This window comes from Chrysemys picta, unplaced genomic scaffold, assembly GCF_011386835.1.
Source record: "Chrysemys picta bellii isolate R12L10 unplaced genomic scaffold, ASM1138683v2 scaf1093, whole genome shotgun sequence".
Lineage (NCBI taxonomy): Eukaryota > Metazoa > Chordata > Testudines > Emydidae > Chrysemys > Chrysemys picta.
The window spans coordinates 7,501-12,500 of NW_027053800.1; the positions used below are offsets into that span (position 1 = coordinate 7,501).

The 5,000-nt window shown below is 70.3% G+C and overlaps 1 non-coding gene across 1 annotated transcript; it reads left to right on the plus strand.

Annotated features, from left to right (window-relative positions):
* Positions 1–2,396: 2,396 nt before the first annotated feature.
* On the plus strand, positions 2,397–2,515 carry LOC135979649 (5S ribosomal RNA). The gene has a single exon (XR_010596914.1). It is a non-coding gene; the product is annotated as a 5S ribosomal RNA (ribosomal RNA).
* The last annotated feature ends 2,485 nt before the right edge of the window (positions 2,516–5,000 follow it).

Consider the following 5,000-nt stretch of genomic DNA (forward strand, 5'->3'; position numbering starts at 1 on the left):
AGAAATCTCCTCACACAATCCTCGAAAGGCAGGTCGAAAAAGCCAAAGCCCCGCCTTCGGCGGTACGAAACTGGAACCGGGCGCCACCTCGTGGTTCCCTCGGTCGGCCGAGACGGCGTGGGGCGACCCCTTCCGGACATCCGCGAGACGACCGGCCGTCAGGTCAACCCATTCGCTCCAAAGGGGTTGACCTGGTGGCCGAGAGGGGACTTTGAAAATTTTTCGGACTTGGAAAACTTTTTTTTTTTTTTTTCCCCCCAGCCCGCTTCCTCCGGGTTGACCCGGTGGCCGAGCGTCTCGCCGTCCCCGGACGCGGCGAGGGACTGCCTCCCGGCCGTCAGGATCGGGCCCACGGAAGTCTGATTTTAAAAAAAATTGGCCGACGCCACCGCGGAGGGCTACCCGAGCACCCCGGGCCCCGGAGCCGGAAAAGGGAAAAAAAGGATCGGGCCCACTAGAGACATGGACCCGGCCGCCAAGCAGGCCGCCCTGGGCTGACCCTCCCCGGCCGCAGCGAGGGACTGCCTCCCGGCCGACAGGATCGGGCCCCTGGAAGTCTGGGGGTGGGGGGGGGAAATCGCCCCACGCCTCCGAGGAGGGCTGCCCGGGCGGGCCTGGCCCCGGAGCTCGAAAAAAAAAAAAGGATCGGGCCCACTAGAGACATGGACCAGGCCGCCCTGGGCTCACCCTCCCCGGCCGCAGCGAGGGACTGCCTCCCGGCCGACTGGATCGGGCCCCTGGAAGTCTGGAAAAAAGACTGGAACCTGACGCCTCCGAGGAGGGGGCGCCCAGGGAAGGAGGGAGATCCGGGTTGACCTGGTGACCGGACGGGAAAGAGGCCACCGGGCGTCCCCCCCCTTAAAACCTAGGGGTTGACCTGGTGGCCGGAAAGCGAACCGGCCAGCAGGTGAACCCTTTCGATTCCACGGGTTGACCTGGTGCCCGGGAAGCGAACCGGCCAGCAGGTGAACCCGTTCGATTCCACGGGTTGACCTGGTGCCCGGGAGGGGACTCTGAAAATTTTTCAGCCCTTTCGACTCGGGGTTGACCTGGTGGCCGAGAGGGGACTCGCACGGCAGGCAAGCCGCCCTGGGCTCACCCTCCCCGGCCGCAGCGAGGGACTGCCACCCGGCCGACTGGATCGGGCCCCTGGAAGTCTGGAAAAAAGAATGGAACCTGACGCCTCCGAGGAGGGGGCGCCCAGGGAAGGAGGGAGATCCGGGTTGACCTGGTGACCGGACGGGAAAGAGGCCACCTGGCGTCCCCCCCCCTTAAAACCTAGGGGTTGACCTGGTGGCCGGAAAGCGAACCGGCCAGCAGGTGAACCCTTTCGATTCCACGGGTTGACCTGGTGGCCGGAAAGCGAACCGGCCAGCAGGTGAACCCGTTCGATTCCACGGGTTGACCTGGTGCCCGGGAGGGGACTCTGAAAATTTTTCAGCCCTTTCGACTCGGGGTTGACCTGGTGGCCGAGAGGGGACTCGCACGGCAGGCAAGCCGCCCTGGGCTGACCCTCCCCGGCCGCAGCGAGGGACTGCCTCCCGGCCGACAGGATCGGGCCCCTGGAAGTCTGGGGGCGGGGGGAAATCGCCCCACGCCTCCGAGGAGGGCTGCCCGGGCGGGCCTGGCCCCGGAGCTCGAAAAAAAAAAAAAGGATCGGGCCCACTAGAGACATGGACCAGGCCGCCCTGGGCTCACCCTCCCCGGCCGCAGCGAGGGACTGCCTCCCGGCCGACTGGATCGGGCCCCTGGAAGTCTGGGGGGGGGGGGGGAATGGAACCTGACGCCTCCGAGGAGGGGACGCCCAGGGAAGGAGGGAGATCCGGGTTGACCTGGTGACCGGACGGGAAAGAGGCCACCGGGCGTGCCCCCGTTAAAACCCCTAGGGGTTGACCTGGTGGCCGGAAAGCAAACCGGCCAGCAGGTGAACCCTTTCGATTCCACGGGTTGACCTGGTGCCCGGGAAGCGAACCGGCCAGCAGGTGAACCCGTCCGATTCCACGGGTTGACCTGGTGCCCGGGAGGGGACTCTGAAAATTTTTCAGCCCTTTCGACTCGGGGTTGACCTGGTGGCCGAGAGGGGCCTCGCACGGCAGGCAAGCCGCCCTGGGCTCACCCTCCCCGGCCGCAGCGAGGGACTGCCCCTCCCCACCCCCCGGCTGACAGGATCGGGCGCACTGGAAGTCCGGGACAGTATTTTCCCCGACGCCGGGGAGGGCGGGCGGAGGGGCTCTGGCGGCCAGCCCGGGCCCCGGAGCTCGAAAAGGAAAAAAGGACCGGGCCCGCGAGAGACGGGGGCCCTGCCGCAGGGGGGGGGGGCAGTCCGACCGGGGCTCACCGTGCGGCAGGCCCGGGCGTCGGCAGGGGAAAGCGGGCGAGGAGGCGCGGGGCCGGGTGCCTACGGCCATACCGGACCGAACGCCCCCGATCCCGTCCGATCTCGGAAGGTAAACCGTCCCGGGCCTGGCTAGTACTTGGATGGGTGACCGCCTGGGAATCCCAGGTGCCGTAGGCAGCTTTTCCCGGTCCGAGTCAGCTCTCTCTCCTTTTCTGGGGGGGAAGGAGAGGGGGGGACGGGCCGGAAAGCCCCTCGTCGCTCCTGCCGAGTCGGAGGTCGCGGCCGCAGGTCACGGGTCTGGGCGCCTGGGGTCCGGCTCCCCACCCACCCGGCTTCCTCCGCGGAGGACCCCCCCCGGGGCCACCGAAGCCGCTGGGGGAGACCCCGGGCATGGGGCGGACTGGCCCGGACCCTCCCGGCCGCCGGCCCGCAGGTCCGCCCCGAATCCCCCCCCGCGGCCACCCAGGCCAGGCCTGGCCAGGCGGGACGGACGGCGGGTGTCCAGCGCCCAGCGGCTTCCTCCAGCGGGGACCCACGGACCCCAAAGCCGCAGGGGGAGGCCCCGGGCCCGGGACGGACTCGCTCGGACCCCCTGCGCCCGGCCGCCGGCCCGCGGGACCGCCCCGAATCCCCCCGCGGCCACCCAGGCCAGGCCTGGCCAGGCGGGACGGACGGCGGGTGTCCAGCGCCCAGCGGCTTCCTCCAGCGGGGACCCACGGACCCCAAAGCCGCAGGGGGAGGCCCCGGGCCCGGGCCCGACTCGCTCGGCCCCCCCGCCTCCCCTGCGCCCGGCCCCCGGCCCGCGGGACCGCCCCGAATCCCCCCGCGGCCACCCAGGCCAGGCCTGGCCTGGCGGGACGGACGGCGGGTGTCCAGCTCCCAGTGGCTTCCTCCAGCGGGGACCCACGGACCCCAAAGCCGCAGGGGGAGGCCCCGGGCCCGGGACGGACTCGCTCGGCCCCCCCGCCTCCCCTGCGCCCGGCCCCCGGCCCGCGGGACCGCCCCGAATCCCCCCGCGGCCATCCAGGCCAGGCCTGGCCTGGCGGGCCGGTGTGCGGCTCCCCCGGGCTTCCTCCCCCGACGACCCGCGCCCCCCTGAGCCGCAGGCGGAGACCCCGGCCCCGGGGCGGACCGGCCCGGGCTCGCTCGAGCCCCCTGCGCCCGGCCCGCAGGACCGCCCCCCCGAATCCCCCGGGAGAGGCCCGGCCTGCACGCCACTGACGACCCGCGGCCCCCAAAGTCGCAGGAGGCGCCCCCCCCCGGTTAGCCCCGTCTCGCTCCGCGCCCCCCGCCCCTCGCTGCCGGGACCGGGCGCCGCCCCAGAGTCAGCCGCAGCCGGCCGGCCTGAGAGCTGCCCTCCTGTGGACGACGGTGAGTTTACCTTGATACTAACCGGCCGTCAGCCAGGTCAACCCCATTGCTAGACTGGGGTGGACCTGGTGGCCGAGTGGGGACTTGGAACATTTGACAGCTGCTTCCCGGGGCTTGACCGGTTGTCCTGAACGCCCCCCACCCCCAGCCCCAGCCCCCGGCTCCTGCTCCCCTCTCCCCAGCCTCGGTGCTCCGCTCCCTGCCTCGGAGGCTGCCTCTCTGCGGCGCCTGCATCGCCTCCGAGGACGCGCACCCTCCGGAGGCTGGACGTAAACCCACCACTGCCGCTGACCCGGCTCTCCGAGGGACGACTGTGAGGCCTCCCCCCCCCCCCCACCCCCGGACCGCCCTGGGGACGACTGCTAAGCCTCCCCCACCGGACCGCCCGGGGCAAGACTGCTAAGCCTCCCTCCCACACACACACACACACACTGTCGGGGGAGGACTATTAAGCTTTCCCCCTGGAGCGCCCGGGGCGGACGACTGTTAAGCCTGCCCCCGGAGTCCTCGGGGGAGGACTATTAAGCTTTCCCCCCTGGAGCGCCCGGGGGGGGACGACTATTAAGCCTGGCCCCCGGAGTCCTCGGGGGACGACTATTAAGCCTCCCCCGGACTGGCCGGGGGGCGACTATTAAGCCTCCCCCGGACCTGCTCCGTCTCGACTATTAAGCCCCCCTCTGTGGTCCTCAAGACCACTGCCGTGCTGCCCTCGGAGTGGGGTGACACCCGGGCCGGAAAGCAAACCGGCCACCAGGTCAACCCGTCGAATCCAATGGGTTGACCTGGTGGCCGGAAAGCAAACCAGCCGCCAGGTCAACCCGTCGAAACCAATGGGTTGACCTGGTGGCCGGAAAGCAAAACGGCCGCCAGGTCAACCCAGTAGATTCAGCGGGTTGACCTGGTGGCCGAACGGGGACTTTGAAAATTTGACAGCCGCTTCCCGGGGGTTGACCTGTTGTCCCGGTGGGGACTTTGAACATTTGACAGCCGCCTCCCAGGGCTTGACCTATTGTCCCGGTGGGGACTTTGAGAATTTTACAGCCGCTTCCCGGGGCTTGACCTGGTGGCCGAGTGGGGACGTTGAACATTTGACAGCCGCTTCCAGGGGGTTGACCTGTTGTCCTGAACGCCCCCCACCTCCCCCCCGGCTCCTGCTCCCCACTCCCCAGCCTCGGTGCTCCGCTCCCTGCCTCGGAGGCTGCCTCTCTGCGGCGGCTGCATCGCGTCCGAGGACGCTCACCCTCCGGAGGCTGGACGTAAAGCCTGACACCCGCCACCGCCGCCGACACGG